This window comes from Aegilops tauschii, chromosome 5 (assembly GCF_002575655.3).
Source record: "Aegilops tauschii subsp. strangulata cultivar AL8/78 chromosome 5, Aet v6.0, whole genome shotgun sequence".
NCBI classification, from domain to species: Eukaryota; Viridiplantae; Streptophyta; class Magnoliopsida; order Poales; family Poaceae; genus Aegilops; species Aegilops tauschii.
In genome coordinates this window covers 10,676,939-10,698,099 of record NC_053039.3, presented here as the reverse complement: position 1 = coordinate 10,698,099, position 21,161 = coordinate 10,676,939, and the positions used below count along the sequence as shown (strand labels likewise).

Here is a 21,161-nt window from a genome sequence, read left to right as displayed (position 1 = left end):
CGGAGAGGCACCAATGGAGGTGGTGAACCCCATCCCTAATGGTGTCTAGATTGGATTTGGTGTGTTCTGGACTCTGCGGCGGCTGGAATTGATTTTCGTCGACCCCCCTAGGGTTCTGGGAATATTGGGGTATTTATAGAGCAAAGAGGCGGTCCCGGGGGCACCCGAGGTGGGCACAACCTACCAGGGCGCGCCTGGGCCTCCTGGCGCGCCCTGGTGGGTTGTGCTCTCCTCGGAGCACCCCCAGGCGCAGCCAGGGCCCATTATGTATCTTCTGGTCCAAAAAAAATCTCCGTGAAGTTTCATTGCATTTGGAATCCATTTGATATTGATTTCCTGTGATGTAAAAAACATGTAGAAAACAACAACTGGCACTTGGAACTATGTCAATAGGTTAGTACCAAAAATGATATAAAATGATTATAAAACATCCAAGATTAATAATATAACAGCATGGAACAATAAAAAATTATAGATACGTTGGAGAGGTATCAGTGTCCGATCAATACAATTCTAGCATAAGTAATCAACCTTTGATACGTCTCCAACGTATCTATAATTTTTTATTGTTCCATGCTATTATATTATCTGTTTTGGATGTTTTATATGCATTAATATGCTATTTTATATTAATTTTGGGACTAACCTATGAACCTAGAGCCCAGTGCTAGTTTTTGTTTTTTTCCTTGTTTTAGAGTTTCGCAGAAAAGGAATACCAAACGGAATGAAACTTTCGCGATGATTTTTCTTGGACCAGAAGACATCCAAAGGACTTGGAGTACACGTCTGGTAAGCCAGGAGGCATCCACAAGGACGGAGGGTGCGCCCACGGGGGTAGGGCGTGCCCCTACCCTTGTGGGCCCCTCGTGACTCCAGCGACCTATTTCTTCCGCCTATATATTCTCATATATTCCAAAGCCCACCATGAGAGCCACGAAAAAACTTTTCCACCGCCACAACCTTCTGTACCTGTGAGATCCAATCTAGGGGCCTTTTCCGCCGTCCTGCCGGAGGGGGATTCGATCATGGAGGGCTTCTACATCAACACCATTGCCTCTCCGATGAAGTGTGAGTAGTTTACCTCAGACCTACCGAGGGAGTCCTGGATTAAGGGGTCCTCGAGCGTCCAGACTATGATACGTGGGCCGGACTGATGGGCTGTGAAGATACAAGACCGAAGACTCTCTCCCGTGTCCGGATAGGACTCTCCTTGGCGTCCTGATATGAAGATTCCTTCCTCTGTAAACAGACTTTGTATAACCCTAGTCCCCTCCGGTGTCTATATAAACCAGAGGGCTTAGTCCGTAGAGGCAAGAATCATAATCATAGTCATACAGGCTAGACTTCTAGGGTTTTAGCCATTGCGATCTTGTGGTAGATCAACTCTTGTAATACTCATATTCATCAAGATCAATCAAGCAGGAAGTAGGGTATTACCTCCATAGAGAGGGCCCGAACCTGGGTACACATCGTGTCCCCTGATACGTCTCAGTTGTATCTACTTTTCCAAACACTTTTGCCCTTGTTTTGGACTCTAACTTGCATGATTTGAATGGAACTAGCCCGGACTGACACTGCTTTTAGCACAATTGCCATGGTGGTATTTTTGTGCAGAAACAAAAGTTCTCGGAATGACGTGAAACTTCACGGAGATTATTTTTGGAAATAATAAAAAATATTGGCGAAAGAATCAAGGCCAGGGGGCCCACACCCTGTCCACGAGGGTGGGAGGCGCGCCTGCCCCCCTGCCTTGTGGGCCCCCTGGAGCTCCACCGACCTCAACTCCAACTCTATATATTCATGTCCGGGGAGAAAAAAATCAGAGAGAAAGATTCATCGCGTTTTACGATACGGAGCCGCCGCCAAGCCCTAAACTCTCCCGGGAGGGCTGATCTGGAGTCCGTTCGGGGCTCCGGAGAGGGGAATCCGTCGCCATCATCATCATCAACCATCCTCCATCACCAATTTCATGATGCTCACCGCCGTGCATGAGTAATTCCATCGTAGGCTTGCTGGACGGTGATGGGTTGGATGAGATTAATCATGTAATCGAGTTAGTTTTGTTAGGGTTTGATCCCTAGTATCCACTATGTTCTGAGATTGATGTTGCTATGACTTTGCTATTCTTAATACTTGTCACTAGGGCCCGAGTGCCACGATTTCAGATCTGAACCTATTATGTTTTCATGAATATATGTGAGTTCTTGATCCTATCTTGCAAGTTTATAGTCACCTACTATGTGTTATGATCCGACAACCCCGAAGTGACAATAATCGGGACCAGTCCCGGTGATGACCGTAGTTTGAGGAGTTCATGTATTCACTATGTGTCTATGCTTTGGTCCATTACTCTATTAAAAGGAGGCCTTAATATCCCTTAGTTTCCGTTAGGACACCGCTGCCACGGGAGGGTAGGACAAAAGATGTCATGCAAGTTCTTTTCCATAAGCACGTATGACTATATTCGGAATACATGCCTATATTACATTGATGAATTGGAGCTAGTTCTGTGTCACCCTATGTTATGATTGTTACATGATGAACCGCATCCGGCATAATTCTCCATCACCGATCCAATGCCTACGAGCTTTTCACATATTGCTCTTTGCTTAGTTACTTTTCCGTTGCTATTGTTACAATCACTACAAAACCCAAAAATATTACTTTTGCTACTGTTACTGTTACTATCGTACTACTTTGCTACTAAATACTTTGCTGCAGATACTAAGTTATCCAGGTGTGGTTGAATTGACAACTCAACCGCTAATACTTGAGAATATTCTTTGGCTCCCCTTGTGTCGAATCAATAAATTTGGGTTGAATACTCTACCCTCGAAAACTGTTGCGATCCCCTATACTTGTGGGTTATCAAGACTATTTTCTGGCGCCATTGCCGGGGAGCATAGCTCTATTCTTTGAGTCACTTGGGATTTATATCTACTGGTCACTATGAAGAACTTGAAAGACGAGAAAACAAAAATTTATCCCTCAACTACGAGGGGAGGTAAGGAACTGCCAACTAGCTCTGCACTTGATTCACCATCTGTTTTGATTAAGCTTGCGACGCCTAAACCTGCTTCTGCTATTAATTTTGATATGTCACATGTTATTGATGGTGCCACTTCTACTATGCATGATACTTATGATGAAACTACTTCTATGCTTGATATTAATGTGCCACTTGGTGAATTTCTTGATGAACAACTGGCTAGCGATAGAGAGAACGAAATTATTGAAACTGATAATATTGATGAAAGTGATGATGAAGATTCTCCCCCTAAATATGAATTGCCTGTTGTGCCTGAGGGTTATGTTATGGATGAAGAAACTGCTAGAGACTTTCTTGCTTGCAATGATAGAAGCGATCTTACGAAATTATTAGCTAAGCTGAAACAAAAATCTCTGAATGCCAGAATGAAATATGATCCTGCTTATGCTACTTCACCTATCTTTATTACTGATAAGGATTATGATTTCTCTATTGATCCTGATATAATTACTTTGGTTGAATCTGATCCTTTCTATGGCTATGAATCTGAAACTGTTGTGGCACATCTTACTAAATTAAATGATATAGCCACCCTGTTCACTAATGATGAGAAAACTCGCTACTATTATATCCTTAAAATATTTCCGTTCTCATTAAAGGGTGATGTAAGATATGGTTTAATTCTCTTGATCCTGGTTGTGTGCGTACTCCCCAGGATATGATTTATTACTTCTCTGGTAAATATTTCCCTGCTCATTAGAAACAAGCTGCTTTAAGGGAATATATAATTTTGTGCATATTGAAGAAGAGAGTCTCCCACAAGCTTGGGGAGGCTTCTCCAATTACTTAATGCTTTGCCTGATCATCCTCTCAAGAAAAATGAAATACTTGATATCTTTTATAATGGACTAACCGATGCTTCCAGAGACCACCTGGATAGTTGTGCTGGTTGTGTTTTCAGGGAAAGAACAGTTGATCAAGCTGAAATTCTATTGAATAATATGTTGACTAATGAAAACAATTGGACACTTCCTGAACCAAGTCCTAAGCCAACTCCGAAGAAAAGGGGTGTTCTATTTCTCAGTCCTGAAGATATGCAAGAGGCAAAGAAATCTATGAAAGAAAAGGGTATTAAAGCTGAAGATGTTAAGAATTTACCTCCTATTGAAGAAATACATGGTCTTAATTTACCGCCCGTTGAAGAAATATATGGTCTTAATTCATCACCTATTGAAGAAACACATGGTCTTGATAACCCGACACATGTAGTAAATGTAAATTCTCTCTATAGATATGATAAAGCTGAAATCCCGCCTACTAAGTTTGCTAGCCAATGTTTGGATGAGTTTGATAATTTTATGGTTAAGCAAGAAGACTTCAATGCTTATTTTGGTAGGGAATTAAAACGCAATGCTTCTATGATTGAATACTTGAGTGATTATATGTCTAGAGTTAAAGGTGAACTTAAACTCATTAGTAAACATGCTTCTATGGTTACCACTCAAGTAGAACAAGTACTTAAAGCTCAGAATGATTTGCTCAATGAATTAAATAGTAAGAATAATGACTTTGCTGTTAGAATTGCAACTAGAGGAGGTAAAGTGACTCAGGAGCCTTTGTATCCCGAAGGTCACCCTAAGAGAATTGAGCAGGTTCTCAAAGAACTAATGTAGATGCACCTAGTCCTTCTAAAAAGAAGAGAAAGAAAAATGATAGGACTTTGCATGCTTCTAGTGAACCTGTTGTAGACACACCTGAGAATCCCAATGATATTTCTATTTCTGATGCTGAAACACAATCTGGTGATGAGCATGAACCTAGTGATAATGTTAATGATGATGTTCATGTTGATGCTCAACCTAGTAATAACAATGGTGTAGAAATTGAACCTGCTGTTGATCTTGATAACCCACAATCAAAGAATCAACGTTATGATAAGAGAGACTTTGTTGCTAGGAAGCACGGTAAAGAAAGAGAACCATGGGTTCAGAAACCCATGCCTTTTCCTCCCAAACCATCCAAGAAAAAGGATGATGAGGATTTTGAGCGCTTTGCTGAAATGATTAGACCTATCTTTTTACGTATGCGTTTGACTGATATGCCAAGTATATGAAAGAAATTGTTACTAATAAAAGAAAGATACCGGAAGCTGAAATTTCCACCATGCTTGCTAATTATACTTTTAAGGGTGGAATACCAAAGAAGTTAGGAGATCCAGGAGTACCTACTATACCATGCTCCATTAAAAGAAACTATGTTAGAACTGCCTTATGTGATCTTGGAGCCGGTGTTAGTGTTATGCCTCTCTCTTTATATCGTAGACTTGATTTGAATAAGTTGACACCTACTGAAATATCTTTGCAAATGGCCGATAAATCAACTGCTATACCTGTCGATATTTGTGAGGATGTGCCTGTTGTAGTTGCAAACGTTACTATTTTAACGGAGTTTGTTATTCTTGATATTCCCGAGGACGATTATATGTCTATTATTCTTGGAAGACCCTTTTTGAATACTGCAGGGGCTGTTATTGATTGCAACAAAGGCAATGTCACTTTTCATGTTAATGGTAATGAGCATACGGTACACTTTCCAAGGAAACAACCTCAAGTCCACAGTATCAATTCTATTGGAAAAATTCCATCGATTATTTTTGGAGGTTTTGAATTTCCTCTTCCTACTGTCAAAAAGAGATATGATATTCTTAATATTGGGGATGTGCATATCCCCGTTGAGGTAACATAGTGTTATTCGAAATTTCTCCGGTTCCATGTTATTCGGAATGAGTTTGTTAACAAGACTTGATCAACCTTGTTAGTAGTTTCCTTTCGATGAGCATGAGATGGATGAAGTTAGAAAGCACAACCTTCTGTACCCTCCTTTTACTTTCTGTTATTTAGAATAAATAAAGCAAAAATAGTATTTTCTGTCTGTTTTCTGAATTATTCGTGCAATAAAAAAATACCCCGAAAATAAAAGTTCTCCAAATGCCCCGAAATTGAAATATGATTTTTTTGGAATATTTGAGAATATCTGGCACTGAGAACATAGCAGGGGGAGCAAGCACCTGGCCACGAGGGTCCAGGGCGCGCCCACCCCCTGGGCGCGCCCCCTACCTCGTGGGCCCATGTTGGCTCCCCTCCACTTATTCCAGCCACCACACACTCCTTCTTCCTCCCAAAAAATCACCATCCAGCTCAAGCACAAGTTCTAGCTCATTTTGCTGTGATTTTTGATCTCCTTGCTCAAAGCACCTCTCACAAAACTGCTTTGGGGGATTGTTCCTTGGTATGTGACTCCTCCAATGGTCCAATTAGTTTTTGTTCTAGTGCTCTATTCATTGCAAATTCTTGCTGCCTAGGTGACCCTTTTCTTGAGCTTGCATGTCAAATTTATTTGGTCCCAAGTAGTTCTAATGCATGATATAGTCTCTAGGCACTTGTAGGAGTAGTTGCTATCAATTTTGTTGAGTTTGGTTCACTTTTATTTGAAGTTACTAAAAATTTCAGAAATTTTCAGAAAATGATGAAGAGATTTTTGAGGGGCTCTTCGAGCCGAAGCTCGAAGGATAAGCAAGATGAAGAAGACAAGAGGCCCAAATATAATCTCCCTCGCACCGCGGAAGTTCGGCCGTGTGAATGGCCTTGTGATGATTTCTCAAAGGCAGCCGGGATTTATGATGATTTTTATGAATTGGCTGAGAATGATGGCCTCACCGACTTCCTCCGCGACCAACACGAACAGTATCTCTTACTCACTAATATCTTTGTGCATTTCCATTCTAGGAGGTCTCCACCTTCGGTGGATTTCTATTTATATGATGAGTATAAGGAGATGACCCTTCGTGAATTTTGTGAGGTTTCCAAGTTGCCTTTTCCAGGCAGCGTAGAGGAACCACATCGTGACGATGTGGAGGGGTTTATTGATACAATTGCTGTAGGAGAAACTAGGAAAGTTTCCGATGCAAGAATCACTAGCATACATTTTCCTGTTTTACGTTACTTTGCATTATTTGCTAGTAGATGCTTAATTGGTCGCGGAAACTGTGGCAACCTAAGTGCCCCTGATATTGTTATTTTGTGCCATGCCTTGTTTCGTGATGACTCATTCAGTATGGGTGCTATTGTTGCAAAGTGGTTAAATCTTAACCGTACTAAGGGCCCCATCTTGGGAGGCATCTTCGCCTCGCGCCTCGCTGCATACTTTATCATACCTATTAGGCATTATGAGAAGGAAGAAAAATTGTTGCCTACTGTTCTTCTAGATTACAAGAGTATGATTGCACATGATTTCATTGTTAAGAACAGGAAAAAGGAGCTTAACTATAGACTGTTATTTGATAAAAATCACCCTGAGACTATTACCTTGCCTGCTCCTTCCTTGTTTGATTTATCTGCAGGCGAGTACCTTGTTCCGTTGGAGGCCATTCACGCCTACTGGAACCCCACATCAGCTACAGAGCCAGATCCGGAACCACAATTTGTTCCCCCACGCCAGTATGTTTACCAGTGGGATCTGGAGGAGGTTGCCAACCAGTGGCAACCCGAGGCTTCATCTCAGTACGACCCCAGTTACAACTTCGGATATCCGCCAGGCCAGCCGTGGCCATAGACCAACTTAGGTCAAAAGCCTAAGCTTGGGGGAGTACGTATTTCTCACCGACATTACATTTATGTTCACACACTCATTGCTAGATGTCGGTGCTCATACTTTTTCACTGTAATATCCATGCTAGTTTATTTTTATTTTTATGCTTTCTTCTTGTGTGTTAAAACAAAAACCTTAACAAAACCAAAAAAATTAGTTGCAGCTTTTAGCTAGTTTACTTTTCTTGCTGTAGTAGTAGTAATTAAAAAGAAAACCCAAAAAGATTTCCCGTTCTTCTTTTGCTTGTTGGGAGCTTTCCCGTGTAAATAGTTTTATTTCTTTTCTTTTCTTTGGGGGTTGATAGGAGAAGACCATAATAAAATTGTTGAAGTGGCTCTTATATGCATTATTGTTGATTTAACCAAGAGCCCATATTGCCTAGTCTTCTCCTATTTATTGAATGCTTGCAGATTCCAGCTTAGTCCAATGCACGTGCACTATTATTATTATTCACATCGTTCCGTCGTGCAAGTGAAAGGCAATAATGACGATATATGATGGACTGACTGAGATGAGAGAAGCTGGTATGAACTCGACCTCTCTTGTTTTTGTAAATATGATTAGTTCATCATTCCTGATTCAGCCTATTATGAATAAACATGTTTGCAATGACAATTAGAGATTATATTTACTTATGCCATGCTTAATTAGCTAGGAGTTTATAATGGTTTACCTTGCATGCCAACATGCAATTATAGTGGTTGTGATGTGGTATGATAGGGTGGTATCCTCCTTTGAATGATTCAAGTGACTTGACTTGGCACATGTTCACACATGTAGTTAAAACAAAATCAACATAGCCTTCACAATATTTATGTTCATGGTGGATTATATCCTACTCATGCTTGCACTCAATGTTTATTAATTTTAATGCATGTTCATGACTGTTGTCGCTCTCTAGTTGGTCGCTTCCCAGTCTTTTGCTAGCCTTCGCTTGTACTAATCGGGAATACTGCTTGTGCATCCAATCCCTTAAACCCCAAGTTATTCCATATGAGTTCACCATACCTTCCTATATATGCGGTATCTACCTGCCATTCCAAGTAAATTTGTGTGTGCCAAACTCTAAACCTTCAAATGAAATTCTGTTTTGCATGCTCGAATAGCTCATGTATCAACTAGGGATGTCTGTATCTTCCATGCTAGGCTGGTAACCGGGATGCCCAGTCCCATGCTTTATGCAAACCAAATCAAAATAATTGCAAACAAAACTCCCCCGGGACTCTTGTTAGTTGGAGGCACTTGTTGTTTCGAGCAAGCCATGGATTGATGCTTGTTAGTGGAGGGGGAGTATAAACTTTACCATTCTGTTTGGGAACCGCCTATAATGTGTGTAGCATGGAAGATATCGCCATCTCTCGGTTGTTATGTTGACAATGAAAGTATGCCGCTCAAAATATTATTAATCTCTATTTCAAAATCGAGCTCTGGCACCTCTACAAATCCCTGCTTCCCTCTGCGAAGGGCCTATCTATTTACTTTTATGTTGAGTCATCATCCTCTTATTAAAAAGCACCAGCTGGAGAGCACTGCTGCATTTGCATCCATTACTATTAATTTATATTGGGTATGACTATGACTAGATCTCTTTTACCATGAATCACAATGTTTAGTCAGTCCTTGATCTTTAAAGGTGCTCTGCATTTATGTTTTGCGGTCTCAGAAAGGGCTAGCGAGATACCATCTTGTTATATCATATCATGATTGTTTTGAGAAAGTGTTGTCATCCGAGATTTATTATTATTGCTCGCTAGTTGATTATGTCATTGATATGAGTAAACATGAGACCTAAGTGTTATTGTGAATATGGTTAGTTCATAATCTTTGCTGAAAACTTGAATGCTGGCTTTACATATTTACAACAACAAGAGCAAACAGAGTTTGTAAAAGTTTTCTTTATCACTTTCAGTTTATCAACTGAATTGCTTGAGGACAAGCAAATGTTTAAGCTTGGGGGAGTTGATACGTCTCCGTCGTATCTACTTTTCCGAACACTTTTGCCCTTGTTTTGGACTCTAACTTGCATGATTTGAATGGAACTAACCCGGACTAACGCTGTTTTCAGCAGAATTGCCATGGTGTTATTTTTGTGTAGAAACAAAAGTTCTCGGAATGACCTGAAACTTCATGGAGATTATTTTTGGAAATAATAAAAAATATTGGCGAAAGAATTAAGGCCAGGGGCCCACACCCTGTCCACGAGGGTGGGAGGCGCGCCTGCCCCCCAGGGCGCGCCCCCCTGCCTCGTGGGTCCCCTGGAGCTCCACCGACCTCAACTCCAACTCTATATATTCGTGTTCGGGGAGAAAAAATCAGAGAGAAAGATTCATCGCGTTTTACGATACGGAGCCGCCGCCAAGCCCTAAACTCTCTCGGGAGGGCTGATCTGGAGTCCGTTCGGGGCTCCGGAGAGGGGAATCCGTCGCCATCGTCATCATCAACCATCCTCCATCACCAATTTCATGATGCTCACCGCCGTGCGTGAGTAATTCCATCATAGGCTTGCTGGATGGTGATGGGTTGGATGAGATTTATCATGTAACCGAGTTAGTTTTGTTAGGGTTTGATCCCTAGTATCCACTATGTTCTGAGATTGATGTTGCTATGACTTTGCTATTCTTAATGCTTGTCACTAGGGCCTGAGTGCCATGATTTCAGATCTGAACCTATTATGTTTTCATGAATATATGTGAGTTCTTGATCCTATCTTGCAAGTCTATAGTCACCTACTATGTGTTATGATCCGGCAACCCCGAAGTGACAATAATCGGGACCACTCCCGGTGATGACCGTAGTTTGAGGGGTTCATGTATTCACTATGTGTTAATGCTTTGGTCCGGTACTCTATTAAAAGGAGGCCTTAATATCCCTTAGTTTCCGTTAGGACCCAGCTGCCATGGGAGGGTAGGACAAAAGATGTCATGCAAGTTCTTTTCCATAAGCACGTATGACTATATTCGGAATACATGCCTACAATACATTGATGAATTGGAGCTAGTTCTGTGTCACCCTATGTTATGATTGTTACATGATGAACCGCATCCGGCATAATTCTCCATCACCGATCCAATGCCTATGAGCTTTTCACATATTGCTCTTTGCTTAGTTACTTTTCCGTTGCTACTGTTACAATCACTACAAAACCCCAAAATATTACTTTTGCTACTGTTTCCATTACTATCATACTACTTTGCTACTAAATACTTTGCTGCAGATACTAAGTTATCCAGGTGTGGTTGAATTGACAACTCAACCGCTAATACTTGAGAATATTCTTTGGCTCCCCTTGTGTCGAATCGATATATTTGGGTTGAATACTCTACCCTCGAAAACTGTTGCGATCCCCTATAGTTGTGGGTTATCATCCCCCGTCTCCTGTTACCGTCAACCTTAGACACACAGTTCGGGACCCCCTACCTGAGATCCACCGGTTTTGACACCGACATTGGTGCTTTCATTGAGAGTTCCACTGTGCCGTCGTCAAAAGATTTGATGGCTCCTTCGATCATCTACAACAATACTATCTAATGGGAAGTCTTCCTCCCCGGACAGATCTTCGTATTTGGCGGCTTCGCACTGTGGGTCAACTCGCTTGGCCATGTGGAGCAGATCGAAAGCTACGCCCTTGGCCATCAGGTCCGATTTGGGATCTTGAACTACGTCGCGGATATTCGCGGAGACTTGATCTTCGACAGATTCAAGACCACGGCAGCCGCTCCCTGTCACCACGATGAACATGACTTAAATCTGTCATCAGACCATACCCAGGAGATAGCACCTGTAATTGCTCTAGCCTTAGATCCGGAGTGGATCGCGCCATCCGAGGACGGGAAGTTCAACCCCGCCACGGAAGCTGCAGACTCAGCGGCGTTGGAGCCGCACACAGACCTAACTTTGAGTGACATCTGTGTCACCGGAACCATGGACTCATCTCCGGCTACAGGTTTCGAACCATGTGCGTCCGCGTACGTCGAGCTTGATCAGTCATGGATCGTCGAATTCAGCTCCGCGGACATCTTCCGGCACTCGCCTTTAGGCGACGTGCTAAACTCATTAAAAACTCTATCCTTAGCGGGGGACTCACAACCGAATTATATCCGGTTCGAACTGGAGGCTGATGACGGAGAATTTCGCTTCCCACCCACCGCCCACTTCATAGCCACTGTCGGGGACCTAACCGACATGCTCGATTACGGCTCCGAAGACATCGACGGTATGGACGACGATGCCGGAGAAGAGGAGGCCCAAAATCCTCCGTTTACAAGACGTTGGACGGCCACTTCCTCGTATGACGTATACATGGTGGACACACGTAAATAGAACAATGGCGACAACAAGAAGGATCCAGTCAAGGATAAACCTCCTGAGATACAACCAAAATGCCGACGTCAGCGGCGCCGCTCTAAATCACGCCGTGCGAAAGACAACGATACTGGCACAAGAAAAGATAACTCTCCGGCGGTGCCGAAGACAATGAAGACCCCGTTGAGGCAACTTCCGAACAGGACGAACGGGAAGACGGGCAAGTTAGCCCTGATGAACATACCATACACGAAGACTCGGAGGAAAGTAATTATCTTCCGCTCTCCGAGGATGAGGTGAGCCTCAGCAACGAGGATTTTATCGTGCCTGAGGAACCTCTCAAGCAGGAGCGCTTTAAGCGCCGGCTAATAGCCACTGCAAGGAGACTGAAAAAGAAATAGCAGCAGCTTCAAGCTGATCAAGATCTGCTCAACGATAGATGGACTGATGTCCTAGCAGCCGAGGAATACGGCCTCAAGCGCCCAGCCAAAAGTTACCCGAAGCGCAAATTGCTACCTCAGTTCGATGATGAGGCGTTGGAGCCCGTACCATCATCGCGCAATGCGGCTGACCGACCACCATGTGGTCGGGATAAAGCGGCAACTCAAGCTGAACACCAGCCTGCCCCACTTCACCGTAAAGGCAGAGATAAAACAGCTTGGGGACATACATATGACCTGCGACAGGACTTGGACACTAGAGCAGGTCAGAACAGATCGATCTACGGATCACGGGGACGTGCCCCGACACGCGACAACGGCTACTTAGCCGGATGCAACAATCATACTCACGCCCGGGCCGAGTACCGCAGACGGACTCCATCCGAGCTACGTCGTGACGTGGCCCGATATAGAGGCGCCGCACACCCCCTTTGCTTCACTGACGAGGTAATGGATCACGAATTCCCAGAAGGGTTTAAACCCGTAAACATCGAATCATACGATGGGACAACAGACCCCGCGGTATGGATCGAGGATTTTCTTCTTCACATTCATATGGCCCGCGGCGATGATCTCCATGCCATCAAATACCCCCCACTAAAACTTAAAGGACCAGCCCGGCACTGGTTGAACAGTCTGCCCGAAAACTCCATCGGCAGCTGGGAGGACTTGGAAGAGGCCTTCCTTGACAACTTCCAAGGTACATATGTTCGGCCTCCGGATGCCGATGACTTAAGTCACATAATTCAATAGCCCGGAGAGTCAACCAGGAAACTCTGGACTAGGTTCTTAACTAAAGAGAACCAGATCGTCGACTGTCCGGATGCCGAAGCCCTGGCGGCCTTTAAACACAGCATCCGGGATGAATGGCTCGCCCCACACCTTGGCCAAGAGAATCCGAAGTCCATGGCATCCCTCACGGCACTTATGACCCGCTTTTGCGCAGGTGAGGATAGCTGGCTAGCCCGTAGGAACAACAATGCAAGCAAACTTGGCACTTCGGAAGCCAGAAATAGCAACGGCAAGCCCCGACGCAACAGACACAAGCGTCTAAACAACGGTGATAATACCGACGACACGGCGGTCAACGCCGGATTCAGCGGCTCCAAGTCCGGCCAGCGGAAGAAGCCGTTCAAAAGGTACAATTCGGGCCCATCCAGCTTGGACCGCATACTGGATCGCCCATGCCAGATACACGGCACCCCCGACAAACCAGCCAATCACACCAACAGAGATTGTTGGGTTTTTAAACAGGCCGGCAAGTTAAATGCCGAGAACAAGGAAAAGGGGTCGCAAAGTGAGGATGATGACGAGGAGCCCCGTCCACCGAACACAGGGGGACAGAAGAAGTCCCCCCCCAAGTTAAAACGGTGAACATGATATACGCTACCCACATCCCCAAGAGGGAACGCAAGCGCGCGCTCAGGGACGTCTATGCGATGGAGCCAGTCGCCCCAAAGTTCAACCCATGGCCTTCCTGTCCGATCACTTTTGATCGCAGGGACCATCCGACCAGTATCCGTCATGGCGGTTCAGCCACACTGGTCCTCGACCCAATCGTTGATGGATTCCACCTCACGCGAGTCCTCATGGACGGTGGTAGCAGCCTGAACCTGCTCTATCAGGATACAGCACGCAAAATGGGCATTCATCCCTCAAGAATTAAGCCCACAAAGACTACCTTTAAAGGAGTCATACCAGGTGTAGAGGCCCGCTGTATGGGCTCAATCACCCTAGAGGTTGTCTTCGGATCCCTGGACAACTTCCGAAGCGAAGAGCTGATCTTCGATATCGTCCCCTTTCACAGTGACTATCACGCACTGCTTGGACGAACCGCATTTGCTCGATTCAACGTGGTGCCGCACTACGCTTATCTCAAGCTCAAGATGCCCGAACCACGCGGCCTCATAACAGTTAATGGAAACACGGAACGCTCCCTCCGTACCGAGGATCACACCGCTGCCTTAGCAGCAGAAGTATAGAATGGCCTTTTCAAGCAGAACCTTAATTCGGCGGCCGAGCTCCCGGACACTGTCAAGAGAGTCCAGACTATTCTGCAGCAGGACAACCCAGCTCATCAAGAGCTCGACTAGCAATTTGGCCTCGGTCCCAGTCCCAACCAAGTGGCGGCATTCGTACCGCGCATACATAACTACGCACTGAAAATACCATGGGCATGGATGGAGGCATATCTAGCTTGTGATCCACAATACGGCTCGACCGCCCCCGGACACACATACTTTCACTTTTTCCTTTTTTTTTCCTTTTCAGGTTTCTTTTCCATAGGCCTTCCCCGACGGCCTGATAACCGGTACTTTCGAAGGATAAATACACCAAGATGGCAAGAAGCACGGACGTATGGGGGAATTTCTAGGTGGTCTCTTTAACGATCACTCTACCTGTTTTCAGGACCCGCACGCCGCTCTCCCTTGGTTGTGGCATGTTAAATAGCCCGGTTGCTTATTGCACCACTTGTACAAACACGCTTTGACGTATTAATCAAACTATAATGGAAACAGTTTGCGGCCCAACTTTTGCGGCACTAGCTTACTACCCCTCCTTTTTCCTTTTTGATAATCTTCTCAAGTTGCACCCGTACACTTTGGTACGCTTTAATCTGCCAGGGGCTTCATTGCGACCCATAATACGCAACAAAGTATGAACACTTTTTACAATATAGTTCGGCACCCCGAATTTAGCATTATATGCATTGGCTCTGAATCATGTCTTTGGTCAATAGTTGGGTTGCCCGGCTCCTGTGCTTACTACCTTACGTTCCGCTATATCGGCTAGGGTAGTAAAGGGAGAACTACTGCGATTGTGTGCTGGTTTATCCGGATGAGAACCTCAGTAGAGAAAGCCGAAAATTGACTGTCACGATGCGGCGAGAGCAGGTCAGCTCTTCGGAGGTTTCAAATCTTTAGTGAGTTTTTCTGCAATATGCGATGAATCGGCTCTTACCCGATCAGGTGTTTACAGCACCCTAGTTCGGATACTAGGGGCTGCGCCTAAATTTTCATTGTCAAACTCCTATGGCTAAGTGAGGGTGATAAAGCCACATAGTCCGATTGCCTGGTTCGTTGCGCTGAACACCTCCTTCACGGACCAAACAATTGGATCAAGAGTGTTTAGATTCCATCCCGAACACCCCCGTACTACCTACGTGGGGTCTGAAGCCGACGACTGGCCAACTCTCAAAATTTATAAACACGGCCGCACAGGAGGTAAAATATTAAACAAACATTATATTACATAACCAAACTTGTTTCATAATACAGTGCAAGACAATATGAATGTATTCATTCAAAGATTACATCCTTCGTACATTGCTCCGCCACAATGTGGGATCCCTCCAGGACATCGCTCGGGCGTGCGGTGCTCCTTGCCCGCGGGCGGTCCTTCGGTCGCGACCGTGACGGCATTCATCTTTGCCCACTGCATCTTGACACGGGCGAAGGCCATCCGCGCACCTTTGATGCAGACCTACCGCTTAATGGCGTCAAGCCGAGGGCAGGCATCGACTAGCCGCTTCACGAGACCGAAGTAGCTGCTGGGTATGGCTTCGGCAGGCCATAGCCGGATTATTAAGTCCTTCATGGACAGTTCGGCCACCCTATGCAGTTCGACTAGCTGTTTTAGCTGATCGCTAAAGGGCACCGGATGTTCTGGCGCAAGGTATTGCGACTAGAACAGCTTCTTCATTGAGCTCCCCTCTTCGGCTCAGAAGAATTCCGCATATACTTGCTTTGCATACTAAAAGCCTTACCCGCCGTGATTTTCTTGGCCTCCTGAATCTCCTGGAGGGCGCCCTGGGCTTCAACCCGGGCCTCTTCCGCGCTTTGGCGAGCCTTGGCGAGTTCGGTCTCTTGAGACGAAACATCGCGCTCCAAGGACTCGCATTTCTTCACGGCATCCTGGAGCTCTTGCTGGACCTCATTAAGCCTGGCCTCGTGCTTTTCACGGGTGGCTTGTTCCTTAGCAGCCTTCTCCTCGGCCTCGGCCAGCGCCTTTTTAAGGGCCTCAACCTCGGTCGCCGCTCCTACAAATATCATGGCATTTTGGTCAATACACATCATTCATTATTTCTGAATATACAGCAGGTCATTACATACCTTGCTTATCCTCTAGCTATTCCCTTGCTTGGCCGAGCTCCTCCTCGGCCCGCTCCAGTCTCTGCTTCTGTCCGGAGACTTCGGCAGCGTGTGCAGTCGCAGTCAGCAATGACGCCTGCTTATTCAAATAAGACACATTTCATTACCTTCCTGCGAAAATTACTTGATCCTCTGTCTGGCTTTTCTTTTTGAACGCCGGACAGTGTCTTAGGGGCTACTGTCTATACTATGACTTTCTCTTTTGCGTCGCTTACCTCAAAGCCTGTCAGCAGGCTAGTGCAGGCTTCGGTCAGTCCGCTCTTGACGGACTGAACCCTCTCAACCACTGTACCCATAAGGATACGGTGTTCCTCCACAATGGAAGCGCCTCTTAGCGCTTCCAGCAGATTATCCGGTGCCTCTGGATGGACAGAGGTCACCGGCGGAATAGGCACACCTCCTCCCTTCGGAGGAGGCTGCTCGCTCGATTCTCGAGCCGTGTAGGTCTCCGGGATGGTATCCGACTGGGGGCCGAATTGGATATGGCCCCCATCGCCAGTCTCCATGGGGGTTTTCTCCCCTAGGTGTCCAGCGGCCGAGGAGTCACCCTCTGTCGCCGCCCTGACGGCCTCCTGAACCTCTCCCCTGGCCTCGGAAGGTCCTTCGAGATAGCACCTCGGCGTCGCCCTTGGCCTTGGGAGAGTAAGTCACCAGCGGCGACTCGCTGGCCATCGCCTTTGAATCCAGTGAACCCCCCGACGAGGATCGCAGGGAGCTGTCGCGGGCCGGACTGCAATTGCATAATTCAACATGTTAAAACTATGAAGTAGAGAGGCCGGATATATGGACGCATCAGGGTTTTTTAATACTCACGATGCGGCCAGGGGCTTGTTTCGGGGGCATGGCTCTGGGCTGCTGTCAACGTCCCACGTGGAGTTATCTGTGAGGGAGCCCTTCCCCCTCTTGGACGCCTCTGCCTCCAAATTTGTGGAGGTCGCCCTTTTCTTCCCTCCCCCCTCAGTGGGAGAGATGCTTTCTTCCTCCTCCTCGTCGTCGACTTCGGCGGCGGAGGAGCAAGTATCATTGTCTTTGGACGACATGTCCGAAGCTCCTTTGCGGCGGGGGCCACTCCGGACCCCCTTGGCCTTCTTCTTGGCCTTCTTCTCTGGCGCCTGGTAGGGCATCGGAACTAGCATCTTCGTCAGAAGCGGAATCGCTGGTTCCTCAGGCAGCGGAGCCGGACACCGAATCCGCTCCGCCTTCTTTGTCCAGTCCTGGAAAAATAAATAGTGGGGTTTAGATATCTTCCATGACTAAGCAAGTAAAGTATGCATCTTGAAACGTGAAAAACTTACCGGACTGGCAGGATGGGCCAGGGCGTGCCCACTGTCCTCGGTCGTCGCCGGCGGCATCTCGTTGCCCTTGAAGAGCACCTTCCAAATGTCCTCGTGCGTAGTTCCGAAGAACTGTTGCAAGGTCTGGTGCTTGGCCGGATCGAACTCCGATAAATGGCAAGTCCGGCTCTGGCATGGAAGGATCCGGCGAACTAGCATCACCTGGATCACATTGACGAGCTTTATGTTCTTGTCCACCATGCTCTATATACGCGTTTGCAGTGCTATCAGCTCGTCTGACGAAGACCAATTCAGGCCCTTCTCTAGCCAGGAGGTGAGCCGCATTTGGGCACCGGACTTGAATTCGGGAGCCGCTGCCCAAGTGGTGTCGCGAGGCTCTGTGATATAGAACCATAGTTTCTGCTACTCTTTGACGGTCTCCACAAAAGTACTTTTGGGACACGTGACGTTGGGGGCATCTTGCTCACCATGGCACCTCCGCACTCCGCGTGTTGGCCATCCACCACCTTCGGCTTCACGTTGAAGATATTAAGCCACAGTCCGAAGTGGGGTGGAATGCGGAGGAAGGCCTCGCACACGACAATGAATGCCGAGATGTTGAGGAAGGAGTTTGGGGCTAGATCATGGAAATCTAGCCCGTAATAAAACATGAGTCCGCGGACGAAAGGGTGGAGAGGAAACCCTAACCCGCGGACGAAATGGGGGATGAACACCACCCTCTCATTGGGCTTCGGGGTGGGGACGATTTGCCCCTTGGCCGGAAGCCGGTGGGCGATTTCTTTCGCTAGATACCCGGCCTCCCGAAGCATGGTGATGTCCTTCACCCTAAAGGAGGAGGCCATCCACTTGCCTTGCGCTCCGGATCCGTACTTGGTCGAGTGCTTCCTTGAGGCGGAAAGGATGAGGACTTGGGCATTGGAGCTCGAGATTGGGAGGGTAGAGAGAGAGAATGCATGGGTGAAGGAAGGGAATCCTTATCTCCTTATAACTGAGTGATGACGTGGTATCACGTTACAAAAGTTGTCAGTGTATTGGACTCATGAAATATTATGCTCTCTGCGGTTGTGTGTGGTGCTCATTTTGCAGAGCCGGACACGGTCGTTATGTCTGAAGAATGTGTTGGAGTATTCGGAGAAGGAACCCGCCTTGCAATGCCGAAGACAATCTGCGTGCCGGACACATCGTCATTGAAGCATGGTTCAGGGGCTACTGAGGGAGTCCTGGATTAAGGGGTCCTTGGGCGTCCGGACTATGATACGTGGGCCGGACTGATGGGCTGTGAAGATACAAGACCGAAGAGTCTCTCCCGTGTCCGGATAGGACTCTCTTGGCGTGGAAAGCAAGCTTGGCGTCCTGATATGAAGATTCCTTTCTCTGTAAACCGACTTTGTATAACCCTAGTCCCCTCCGGCGTAGAGGCAAGAATCATAATCATAGTCATACAGGCTAGACTTCTAGGGTTTTAGCCATTGCGATCTCGTGGTAGATCAACTCTTGTAATACTCATATTCATCAAGATCAATCAAGCAGGAAGTAGGGTATTACCTCCATAGAGAGGACCCGAACCTGGGTAAACATCGTGTCCCCCGTCTCCTGTTACCATCGACCTTAGACGCACAGTTCGGGACCCCCTACCCGAGATCCGCCAGTTTTGACACCGACACCTACTGGTCCATATGTAGTAGCTAGATGGCTTCTTCTCTCTCTTTGATTCTCAATACCATATTCTCCTCGATGTTCTTGGAGATCTATCTGATGTAATACTCTTTTGTGGTGTTTTTGACGAGAGCCGATGAATTGTGTATTTATGATCAGCTTATCTATGAATATTATTTGAATCTTCTCTGAATTCTTATATGCATGATTTGATATCTTTGCAAGTCTCTTCGAACCATCAATTTGGTTTGGCCAACCAGATTGGTTTTTCTTGCAATGGGAGAAGTGCTTAGGTTTGGGTTCAATCTTGCGGTGCTCGATCCCAGTGATAGAAGGGGAACCGACACGTATTGTATCGTTGCCATCGAGGATAACAAGATGGGGTTTTCATCATATTGCTTGAGTTTATCCTGCTACATCATGTCATCTTAATGCGTTACTCTGTTCTATGAACTTAATACTCTAGATACAGGCAGGAGTCGGTCGATGTGTGGAGTAATAGTAGTAGATGCAGGCAGGAGTCGGTCTACTTGATACGGACGTGATGCCTATATTCATGATCATTGCCTTAGATATCATCATAATTTTGCGCTTTTCTATCAATTGCTCAGCAGTAATTCGTTCACCCACCGTAATATTTTCTATCTTGTGAGAAGCCTCTAGTGAAACCTATGGCCCCTGGGTCTATATTCCATCATATAAGTTTCCGATATACAATTTTAGTTTCGTATTTACTTCCTTTGCAATCTTTTACTTTCCGTTCCATAAACCCAAATTACCAAAAATATTAATTTACCGTGTATCCATCTCTATCAGATCTCACTTTGCAAATAACCGTGAAGGGATTGACAACCCCTTTATCACGTTGGGTGCAAGTTGGTGTTTGTTTGTGCAGGTATTCGGTGACTTGCACGTTGTCTCCTACTGGATTGATACCTTGGTTCTCAAAAGCTGAGGGAAATACTTACTCTACTTTGCTGCATCACCCTTTCCTCTTCAAGGGAAAACCAACGCAAGCTCAAGAAGTAGCAGGAAGAATTTATGGCGCCGTTGCCGGGGAGATCTACGCCAAGCCAAGACATAACAAGTACCCATCATAAACTCTCATCTCTCGCATTACATTATTTGCCATTCGCCTCTCGTTTTCCTCTCCCCACTTCTACAACGATTTTCGAAAAGATTTTCCTTTTCTTCGCCTCTCTTCCGTTCGCCTTCTCCGCTTGCTTTTTGTGTGCTTGTGTGTTGGATTGCTTGCTTTGTCACGATGACTCAAGAAAATATCAAATTGTGTGATTTTTCCAACACCAATAATAATGATTTTATTAGTACCCCGATTTCTCCCGCTACTAATGGGGAATCTTGTGAAATCAACACCGCTTTGCTGAATCTTGTTATGAAAGATCAATTTTCCGGTCTTCCCAATGAGGATGCCGCATCCCATCTTAATAATTTTGTTGATTTGTATGATATGCAAAATAAAAAAGATGTGGATAATGATATTGTTAAATTAAAGCTATTTTCGTTCTCGCTTCGAGATCGTGCTAAAACTTGGTTTTCATCTTTTCCTAAAATTAGTATTGATTCATGGAATAAGTGTAAAGGTGCTTTTATTTCCAAGTATTTTCCTCCCGCTAAGATCATCTCCCTTAGGAACGATATTATGAATTTTAAGCAACTTGAT

General features: G+C 45.7%; 1 pseudogene; it reads right to left on the bottom strand.

Moving 5' to 3' along the window:
* The window catches only part of LOC141022470 (uncharacterized), a 179,670-nt pseudogene extending 161,004 nt beyond the window's left edge, over positions 1 to 18,666 (bottom strand).
* Between the last annotated feature and the right edge of the window lie 2,495 nt (positions 18,667 to 21,161).